An 11,672-nucleotide genomic window follows, 5' to 3' on the forward strand; every position below is an offset into this window, starting at 1 on the left:
GCTACACTCCGAAAACATTTGGGTAAAATAGTATTTAAACGAAATATTTGAAAAGCAAGTATACATTTGACTTCTACAGGGTTACATTCTTGCCTAAAAACTTTCTAAAAAATTATTTTGTGTCAAGGAAAAAGAAATATGAAAGTTCTAATTTCAGCTATTTCCTGGTGAACATTAAAGGCAGCTTCCATCTGCAATGCATCCATGGGATTGGGTGGATGAAAAAAGATGTTTTAAGTGATTTTATGTACAGACACCCCTTTTTCAGATAAATTGGGGGTCCGGGGGTGGGGGCACTTATTGGTGGGCCTGATGGATAGCTCTTCATCGGAGCTAAACAACAAAAGAAATCTGAAGCTCCTATGTTGAACAGTTTCTGAGTTATAAGCATTTTTGCATTTCCAGACACCCCCCTTTGAAAGGAGCCCCCTCCTCAAATCTGGGGTGTATCGTAAAACTGTTGGCTGGCGCAGTGTAGGTCTGACTCATCTACAGTCCTGCCAAATTTCATGTTGATTGGTGKAGCTGTTTTTGTGCTACGGTTGACCAAATATCACTGGAAAAAAAACAGTAAGAAAACAATATGACTCCCGCTTATGCTTCGCGTGCGGGGGTCATTATAAACCAAATGAGAAAAACTTGCCTCCCTAAATAAAATAAACAAGAGAAAAATAGTTGAAAAACAAACGGCAGCTCATGCCTACAAACTCTTTAGTTTAAACTATTTGTTTAACATGGTGTCTAACAGAAAAACTAAACAGTGTGGCTGGTTGGGATGAGCAGAAGATGGATGACAGGAAGTCCATGTCAGCATCTTTTTTCGTCATCACCTCCGGCAGGCCACCAATCAGTCATCTCCAGTCTTCAAAGTCCAATTAGCAACAGGCACCTGCACATTCAAGCGTTACATAACCAGCCCTACGACATCAGTTGTAACGGTAGCAAACAAGATTTGAAACATCCATGTTTTCATAGAAAATGTTTTGTAATATCACCAAGGAGGTTTTAAACAGCATCAGAAATTGGTCAAAAATGTAAAAATGGTGTAGTTGATTGTACTAGAACTACCCACTCGACATTACATATTCAAGACAATAAAGTTTTTCTCAGATTAAATGAGTGTTTCCAATAGTCGAGGCTAAAACTCCACTGTGTGTCATGAAATAACAAGTTACATCCCCAAATAATTTTCACAAATCATTTTTTTGTAAAAAATAATAAAAATTGTGGGTAATAGAAAACAAAGATGTAAGATTTTTTAGAATGCCTAATACTTTTAACAAAAACTTGATTTGAATGCATTTAAATACTGAAATTATCTGCTGCATTTCCACCTTCAGTTTTTACACTGGCAAAACCTTTGGTGAGGTGGAAAACAAACATTACAGAAGGAAAATACACAGGAATTCGGAAACTATGACACAGCAACTTATTTTGTGAAGGTTCACAATTACTTTGTGCCCTACAAACCAAGACAACAAAATAATTTTATCAGATTTTAGGGCAAAATTGCAGAATTATCCTAACAAACTGAAAAACAGATAAAACTGTTTGGAAACAATCTGACATTGTCTACTTTGGAAAAAGAACAACCTGGTATTACACAATTCCCCAAAACATAAAAAAACAAAACATACAATATAATCAGATATTTGAGTTTGTGCTGTCATTTTAATTTAGGAAAATACACTGTTCTACCTGGATGAACAGAATAAAAAGAAGCATATGTGCAGGAAGCCTTTGATGACCATATTGAATATCTTTCAGCACACGAACAACGGTTATATTCAGTTTATTTATATACTGTAGTTGTGTTTACTTCTGTGTGTTAATGTTTGCAGCTTTATTCTGACCTGTTTCAGCTCTTCTTTGTTGCCGGACGCCTCCAGCTCCACAGCAACTGAAGCAAAGGGGCGACTTGCCATCTGCTGCCATTCTCTCATCAGCTCTTACAGAGATGCAGAGCAAAAGAAGAAGTTTTATTTACTGTTTATCAATAAGTGGGAGCTCTGACATTTCTGTACTCACTGGCTTTTTTATGGCTTTTAACTCAGTTTGAAAGTTCATTTCTCAATTTTTATTTTTGTTTTCAGAAAATTTTTTTGTTTTAAAGTTTGGAGCTTTTTTTGGTATGTGCCTTTTTGTTCCTTCTTTTCTATTTTTAATGTGTAAGAAATTGGTCAGCTCTAGCCATTTTGAATTGTCTTTATAAATTTGATCCACTTAAAAAACTAAACAGCTTCAGTTTGTAAATTTTACTCAGCAACTAAGCATTAGCTTCCTGAATTGGTAACAAGTTGAGATTAGAAAAAAAAAAACAACAAAAAGTACAAAAGGTTGAAAGGAAGCAGGATGTATATAGAAAAGTAGAGAGCAAACAAATTAAAGTGATAGAAACAGAACAATGTAAAGAGGAGTGGGAAATAGGAGATGGTGGAGAGGGAGTAAAAGCTGATGATAAAAAAGGCAGGGAAACGTCATTAATGAGGAAATTTTTAGGAAAACAAAAGCACAATGTGAGGTCTTTATCAGCATGAGTCCAAACTCTGAAAACACAAACACATGCCAAGGGCATTAAAATGAACAAAAACATGAAAGGAATCCCACAAAAAAGTTAAAAGACTTACAACAGAGATGAGACATTTCTAGCCCAATTCCAGTGAGGACAACATTCTCTCAGAGACCCATTTCCCAGTATGTTCCGCTTCACAAAAAATGCTAATGGGGTTTTTGTGTCTACAATTAGCTCAGCTGTAGCCACCTGTTTCACAAACAAAACCAAAAACACAGTTTGCACAATTATTCATAATGCTACAATCATCACTGTGCTGCTGGTAGTTTTAGGCAGTAAATCTGCATCCTCCACTACACCCACATTTCTGTCTCACTAAACCAAAAAAACAGAAAGCTACGTTTAAAGTGTGACATATTTTTTCAAGATCAATCACAATAAATCAAATTAAAATAAAGATTAAGCATTCCTTGAAGGAATGAATGTCACTGCCTTTTATGCCAGAGTTTAAATCAATATCATCTTATAATAAGAAATACAGCCGTATCAATTTTAGTCAAATCATTTAAAGAGTCAGCATGTGCAATCTTGTGCAATTTTTTGATATCTCAAGCTGTAGTGGTGCTTGGCCAATTTATTGAGGATGACTCTCAACACAACAAATAGCGCAATTCCTGTCAAAACCTACTGAGTTATAGGTATTTCAGTATTTTAAGGTGAGTTGGCTGTGTTAGCCATCCTGAATTAGGTCAATTCCAAATCTTAATCAGCTTTAAAATGTACATTTATTGATTAAATTCCTTTTTTTGTCACTTCAGTAGAAAACAAGACCAAATATTATTAGTTAATTTAGTTTATTTATTTCTTCATCATCAATAACTTTTTAAGTGAGAAGATAAGAAAGAAAATAAGAAAAGGGAAAAGAACTGAAACTACAAATGTATGAAATGTACTCAATAAGACACAAGACCACCCCCCAACATCCACACCTGCACACTTGTGATGGCCACAGGAAGCCCCGTGAAACCTTGAAGCTTTCTTTCCAAGTGGTTAAAAAAAAAAGGTTCGTTTCTTGAAGCTTCATGTACTCTTAAATCCCTCTGCTGGTCAAAACCTTTGTCATTTCATCTACTTGGCTGTCTTCAATAAAANACACATAATGACATACTAATATTTTCACCCACATCTACATACATGCCTGTATGTACAGTATTATATGTACAAATGCATCCCCACACCCCCTTGTGTGTTGTGAGCATGCATACCTATCCAAGGTTTCTCCTATAGAATATTTAATAGTGACGTGAGGAGCCCAAGACCCAGCCCCCAAGACTCGAGGGGAGCCAGAGCCCGAGACCCCAAGAGCGACCCCGAGCACAGAGCCCCCAGAGCAACCCACACAGGACAAACCACCCCCCAGATTGGACCACAGGCGGGAACCAGAAGAGCTCCACGGGCAGCCACATCCAGAAACCCCCAGGGGCAGCAGCGACAAACCCATAGGCCCCTGCCAGAGCCCACCGCATCAAGGAAGATCCAGGCAAGGGCACAAAGGACCGGGCCCCGAGGACCCCCCCACCCCAAGAGGACCCGAGCAGTGACCGGGCCAAGCCGACAAACGCCCAGCCTCAGACAGAGACTGATTATATTCTTAAAGTTTTACTAAAATAAATCCAATGGCCCTCATGCAAGAACCGTTCGTATGAACAGATACTGAATGTTCTTAAGTTGTGCGTATGAGTGATTTAGGAGAATTTATGGGATTCACCAATTTTCTCGTATTGTAAGATTTTTTTCAGATACGAACAAAATTCATGAGTGGTTCAGACCTGTTGTACATTTTACGAGCAATCAGTCTGTTGTTTTCCAGATAGATTTTTATCATTAATAACTTTATATTTCATTAGTTTGAAGATATTTTGAGTTGAAAATAAATCACACTCCATAATTATGTTAAAATATGTTATTTTGTTTGAATTGGAATTCCAGACACCCCCTCTTTGGATGGAGCCCCATCCTCAAATATGGGGTGTATCGTCAAACCGTTGGCTGGCGCAGTGTAGGTCTGACTCATCTACAGTCCTGCCAAATTTCATGTTGATTAGTGGAGCCATTTTTGTGCTACGGTTGACCAAAAGTCACTGAAAAAAAAAACTGTATGAAAACAATATGTCTCCCGCTTATGCTTCGCGTGTGGGGGTCATAATAAATATTATATTCCTTACTTCAAAGACTAAACCATCTTTCAAAACAGAGTTGTGTAATATTTAAATCAGATAGTTTATTACATTTAATATGGACACGGAAACTGAGAAAATATAGGGTTTTTGATAAATGCTGCCAAACATGATACTATAAATATCTAAAAATGTTTTTAAAAAACCTAACCTGGGGCTCACCATACTCATCTCCCTCTCTTGCACATATTCTCCTTTACAAATCTGACCTGACACCAGCAGGAGGCTAACAGCAATGCTACTAAGCACAAACTGTCATCTGAGCAGTGTTGGATAATCAGTGACAACTAACAAGAGAAGACATCACATTATCCGGCATGGTAGCGTGAAAGCACAGCGAGGTGCTGCTGTTGACTGTGCTGGTGTAACTACAGGTGTAGGATTCATTCATGCTTAAAGAGCCTGACACCCATAGGCGAGCAGCTGGCGGTGTACTCGAACAACACCTGACAGCCAGTTAATGTCAGTATGCAGCCTTTTCCAGAAAAGGCACGAGACACAGAGGCAGTTCAGTTCAGGGAGAGGTAACAGAAGGTTGAAGCTGCTGACATTTAGATGTATTTTTCCTTTTAGTTGCTTTTGAATAGAAATTTCTCTATTATGTTATTGCATTTTTTCCTTCACTCATTGTTTTTTGTTCTGCTTTTGTAGTTTTACTTGTTTGGCTTAGTTTTGTCTTTACATTTCTGCTTCTTTTTGTGTTTCTGCTTCTTTTCTGTCATTTTTGTTAGCTTAGATCCTTTTCTCCCTTGTCAGTATTACAAGTTATCCAAGGGCACTACGTAAGTAGATTTAATAACATGTAATCTAATTTATTCTAAATAAAATGTAATCAAATAAAATATTGCATAATGTACAAAGTCAATTATACATATACTTTTATGGACATACAAAAATGCTTATGACTGAAAAACATTTCAGCATAAGAGCTTCAGATTTATTAATTTTGTTGTTGTTTAGCTCTGATGAAGGGCTATCATTTCTTGACATCATTGTGTGTTTCTATGCAACTGCCACCTAGCAGTAGGCAAAAGAGTCAAACATACATGACTGAAAATTGTTATTTCAAGCCTGAACACCCATGGACATGACCAGATCTTGATTCAATTTGGCATGGATGCTGTCCTATCTGACCTATACTGACAAGAGTCCAACAGCCTCTTACGAATGTTTGTTAACTCCACCTAAAACATCCTTCATCCAAAATGGCTTCTACTCTAAGCAGTTTCAGATAAGCCTTCTTGGCCCACCCAACCCCATAATTCCATGATTCATTGCTGGTCAAAGCCGTCTGTTCAGACGGAAGTGGAGAACTGAAAAAGCTGTAAGTAGAATTTGATTTATTACTTTTTTCATTTATACAAAATAGAGTTTTAGAGAGTTTTTAGTCAGGAATGCAGCAGTGTAGAAGTATAATTGGTTTATCAATATGTTGATCAATTGAAAATCTACAACAACATTTTCAGAGATGTGCATTCCTGCCATATGAAGTTAAGACATTAACTTAGGTTCGGGAGCAGGACCACGCCTCTCACCTGCAGCAATCAGTCGTCGTCTATTTAAACTCGCCTCACCTGGCGTCTGCCCTTAGCTCGCTGTCTCGACGCGTTCGTACCGTGCAAGCGTTTTCAGAAAAGAAAAGAAAGAAAAGACAGAGTTTCTCAACTCACCATGGACGTTCTCTTCCTGGATCCCGATTCCTCCGATTCGGACGACCCCCTTTTCAGCTTCCAACCACCCAGCAAAGTTCCCCCGCCTTCTGTCATCAGGCAGATCCCTCGCCGGCGTGCCCGTTCACAGCCCTACCCACCGCACCCATCCTCCTCCCAACCCACATCAACTCCAGTGCCTCCAACCTCTGCCGCTCCAGTCGGCCTCTTCATCCCGCTTCTCCCCGACCCACTGCACCCACCCGGGCACGGCGTTCCTAATCCGCACCCACACGCCGCCTCGCTCCCGCAGGATGGACCGCAGCAGAGCTCCGTAGCGTGTTGCATGACAGAGGAATTCCTTTCAACCACTCATCCTCCAAGTCCACCCTCTTTCAGCTGCTCACCTCAACTCATCTTCAATGTTCCTCTACAGCTCAGCTATCCAAAAATCGGTACCCAGCTCCGACGATCCAGCTACAACCCGCTTACCAGACTACTTCCGCCTCCATCTTCAGCGGTGACGTCACAGCCCCAACTCCAGCCGGGTCCATGCCAGCGCCTAGTGGGAGTCATGTCGTATCACCCCCTGTCATTTCTGTACCTTCTCTTTCTTTACCCTCCTCATTCCATCACTCCCACGTTGACCCTGTCGTTCAACCCCAGGCCAGTCAGGCCTCACTCATCAACTCCGTTCATTCATCCCTTCATCCCTCTGTCTCTTTTTCTTCCCTCCCACCTCTTTCTCAACTCTTTTCGGCTCCTGCTCCCATACCCTCCTCATCCCAACCCTCCCACGTTGACCCAGTCATTCAACCCCAGGCCAGTCAGGCCTCACTCATCCCCTCCGTACATTCATCCCTTCATCCCTCTGTCTCTTTTTCTTCCCTCCCATCTCTTTCTCAAGTCTCTTTTTCTTCCCTCCCATCTCTTTCTCAACCCTTTCCGCTCCCCTCCCCTTTTCTAGCGAGCACATTCAAGCTCCTCATCCACCTCCTTCATCCCTACCTTTACCATCTGCAGCCCTGGCTCAATGACCGGCCATCTCGGGGACCCATTTTACACCTCCTGCGCCTTCATTTCTCCCCTTATCCTTCCCCAATCCCCTTCTCCCGGCATCCTATGTTCCTTCCCATCATTCTAACCACTACTCTTTATCCACAGCAGTGCCTTCACTTCGCCCCCCCCCCACAACCCTGACTCGCCCCTCCCCAGTTTCCTCTGCTCTGCGCCAGCAGTTTCTGAATGGTAATTATGTTGATTTAGCCTTACTCCTTCAGCCCTCCCTCAGCCACTCCGGCCTGCCCCGCAAGCTGCTAACCAGCCTGGGGTCCATGCAACTAGGCCACCTCTCAGTCTCCCGTTCCAAGGAACTCACCCCAGCCGAATTGGCTTTGGCCTTCTCACGCTTTAGGGACACAATTTGTTCCCTTTTCCCCAACTGCCGTTCAGAGCATGATGATTATCTTTCCATCGTGCTCAATATGGCACTCCGTTTCGGAGGCACGGCCTTTTACGAGTACCATGTCCTTTTTGCCACTCAGGCAGCAGGTCGGTTAGCCCAGTTTAACTAGGGGACCTTTTGGGGTGCTCTAGACTCAGAGCTCTACTGCTGTGTCTTTGCCGCTCAAGCTTCCATTAGATGCAGTCTCTGTGGTGCTCCTTCATACCCCGCCACTGCCTGCACTTTCGTCATGCCCCTCCGTTCTTGGTCCCCCGCCGCCCGTGGCCCTTCTGTTTTTGAACGTTTGTCTCCTACCGCCCCACCCCCTCCCCGATCCCCAAGCCCCTTCCTGTTCAGCGCAGGCCCATTGCCCCTCCCCCTGGGGGCATCGACAAATGCGGCCGCCCCATCCTGTACCAAGGCGGCCACATGGTGTGCAACAACTTCAATGACCTGGGCTGCTCTGTTTCTAGTTGCAGATTTCTGCACACCTGCTCCTTCTGCGGCGGCGCTAACGCCCGGTTCTCTTGTCCCCACAACCCCACCTGACTAACACGCCACCTGGCCACACCCATTAAGGTGAGTGTTCTACTCTCCGCCTTAAACACCATCCTGATCGGGATTTTGTTGAGTTTCCTATTCATGGCTTCACTTTTGGTTTTCACCCGGGTCTAGTGACCCTCCCAGATCGCACCACCCACTGCGGCAACCTTCAGTCCGCCCTCTCTGAGCCAGACATAGTTGATGCCCTCTTAGCTAAAGAAGTCCAGGACCGATTCATGATTGGTCCCTTCAGCCAGCCCCCCTTCTCCGTCTTTCGTGTCAGCCCCATTGGCAATGCCACCCGAAAATACTCAGGCAAGAAGAGGCTGATCATTGACTTGTCCGCCCCTCACCGGGTCCCACGTACCAAGCATTAATAGTCTCATCCCTTTCTCAGACTTTTCCATGCAATACGCTACCATCGACCACACCATCTGCCTCATTCGTCTGGCGGGCAGGGGAGACTGGCTCTCAAAGGCGGACATTACTAGCTCTTTCAAGGTCTTGCCCATTCACCCAGACTTCTGGCGCTTTTTTGGCGTGTCTTGGAAGGGCACTTACTACTTTGCAGTTCGGCTCACCTTCGGCTGCCGAAGTAGCCCCAGATTTTTGATTCACTGTCCGAAGTTCTTTGCTGGATAATTTCAAGCTCCCTTACGTTCTCTACCTTCTGGATGACTTTCTTATCATCAACCCTCCCTCCTCTTCACCTTGCTCAGGGCTCTGCGCTCTCACCCATGCCTTTTCAGATCTAGGCGTTCCTCTTTCCGAAGAAAAGACAATCGGTCCTCTTACGTCATTGGAGTTTTTAGGCATCACCCTAGACTCCTCCTCCTTTCAGGCTTCCCTGCCTTCCAAGAAGGTGCATCGCATCACCCTGATCCTCTCTAACTACATGCTCATGGATTCCTGCACCAAACATCAGCTTTTGTCTCTTCTTGGCCACCTAAATTATGCCATCCGCATCATCATCCAGGGAAAATCTTTCATTTCCCATCTTTTATCCACCGCTACCAGCGTCCCGTCACTCCATGGCCATCTTACCCTTGACGATGCCTACAGGATGGAAATGAAGCTCTGGCACCATTTTCTGTCTTCCTGGAACGGCATCTCTTTCTTTTACAATGATTTTATCTCCCATCCAGATGACATTCAGCTCTACACAGATGCCGCCCCCTCCACTGGGTTCGGCGGTTTTCACAAAGGCAGATGGTTTGCCTCCACTTGGCCCCCGGAGGTTGACTCCCTGCAACCAGATTCGGCCTCTCCCTCTTCTGCTTTGTATGAGCTGTATCCCGTTGTCATCACAGCTCTCCTTTGGGGGCACGAATGTTCCCAGCATACCATCCTCATCTATTCCGATAAAACAGCTGTAGTCGAAATAATTAACAAAGGTCGTTCTCATTCCTTAGCTATCATGCAACTCATGCGCAGACTTACACTAGATTCAGCTCAACATCAGTTTCTGATCAGGGCAGCTCACGTTCCAGGCTTATCATAACCGCATTGCTGATGCGCTCTCTCGTTTCTCCTTCCAGAAATTCAGGGCATTGGTGCCCACAGCAGACCCCCATCCGACACCGGTCCCTCTGTTTTCAGCCACAATCTTCAACTGACTCCACAGCTTGCCAGCCTCTCCCACGTTTGACAACAAGCCATCCTCAACAGCCTTGCCCCTCGCACTCTCTCGGCATATCTGACAGGCTGGCTCGGCTTCAAATCATACTACGTAATGTACAATTTACCTTTTCCCACTCTCCATACCATGTCCATCTGTCATTTCATCGCCCATTCACATTCCATTATTTGAATTCGCATTTCCACCATCCGAACCTACCTTTCAGGTATCAATTTTTTTCTTTAAGCTGGCCACAGGCAACTCCTGTCCAGCCCTTAGCCACAACCACGTAGCCATGCTGTTCAAAGGACTTAGAAAGCAGGAGCCCCCTTCACTTCCACGCCGTCTTCCGCTCACCACCAATCTCCTCACATGCTGCATCCTCACCCTGCCCTTCGGCCATACGTCTCCATTCATAGACCTTACACTACAATGCATGTTTCTGTTGGCTTTCTTCGGTTTCCTTCGCTGCTCCGAATTCGCCCCTTCTGCCTCCAAACACGACCCTTCCATCCACCTGTGTCTCTCAGACATTTCGTTCCTCAGTCAGGACACCCTGATTTACAACCTCAGGAAAAGTAAAACCGACCTGCTTGGAACTTCTTTTCCTATTCACATCTTTCGTCTCAGCTCCTTTCTCAGCCCCTACAAACCTCTCGCCCATTACGTGCAAAGTCGCATTAGAGCTAACACTTCTCCCCTCGACCCTCTGTTCATTACAGAATCCGGCTGCCAGGCCACTGATTTCTGGTTCGCCAAACACTTCCATCAAGTCCTGAGCAAATCAGGCATCTCTCCAGCCCTTTATTCCATCCACTCCTTTCGCATACTGTAGGAGCTGCCTCTTCAGCTTCCTATTCAGGGATCCCCGACCACGTTATTCAGATCCAAGGTCGCTGGTCATCCCAAGCTTACCGCACTTACATCCGCGATCATCCCCTCGAACTTTATCATGCGCACTCTCGACTCGGGGCATTTCATCCCTGATACTTTTGGGGGTCCAAAGCAGGCTCAGGAAAGCATCCTTCCTGGAGACTATGCCCCACTCTGAGTCTTCTCCTCAAGCTTCCTTCGACATACCTCCCCTGATGCCTCATCATTCATCCCACTACCCTTCGACCCCTTCCTTAATCCCCACTACCCTTCGACCCCTTTCCTTCAATAAAATGTTTAAACTCTTACCATGGTGTGGTCCTTGCTAGTGAAGCTCCACTTGTTGCGTTTTTAGATTTTTTTAGGTGGGTGAATTTACAGACAATAATTATTATTGAGAGTTTTGGACCATTTTGTGTTTAACTTTAAACTGTTAAATCTTAAACTACCCTATCAGTCATGCTCTTTGCTGCTCAGGGGAAGAGGTGCGTAGGTTGCCTGAACTACTGCGCATGTGCCTCGCCGTGTGTAATTTAAACTGCTGTATACATAATATCACTCAGTGAGAGCAGACTGCTGCTGTGTCTCTGTATGTTACCATTAAAATGTTTCTAACACAATATATGCTTGACTTTCCACAGTTTGGGTCAAGTTTATAATACATATAAATATGTATTTGTGTAATGTGTTCTGTGAGCTGAAATGGTTGAGAAAGACATGAGTGGAGGTTGTGTGTGTGTGTGTGTGTGTGTGTGTGTGTGTGTGTGTGTGTGTGTGTGTGTGTGTGTGTGTGTGT

The 11,672-nt window shown here is 44.0% G+C and overlaps 1 long non-coding RNA gene across 1 annotated transcript in view; it reads right to left on the reverse strand.

Annotated features, from left to right (window-relative positions):
• Positions 1–692: 692 nt before the first annotated feature.
• LOC106528293 (uncharacterized) overlaps positions 693–11,672 on the reverse strand; it is a 20,159-nt gene continuing 9,179 nt past the window's right edge. Inside the window, exons 2-3 of the long non-coding RNA XR_001311484.1 lie at positions 1,854–1,948; positions 693–889 (exon numbers count right to left, since the gene is read on the reverse strand). This is a non-coding gene — a long non-coding RNA (uncharacterized LOC106528293). The remainder of the gene's footprint in view (positions 890–1,853; positions 1,949–11,672) is intronic.

This window comes from Austrofundulus limnaeus, unplaced genomic scaffold (genome assembly GCF_001266775.1).
Source record: "Austrofundulus limnaeus strain Quisiro unplaced genomic scaffold, Austrofundulus_limnaeus-1.0 Scaffold368, whole genome shotgun sequence".
NCBI classification, from domain to species: domain Eukaryota; kingdom Metazoa; phylum Chordata; class Actinopteri; order Cyprinodontiformes; family Rivulidae; genus Austrofundulus; species Austrofundulus limnaeus.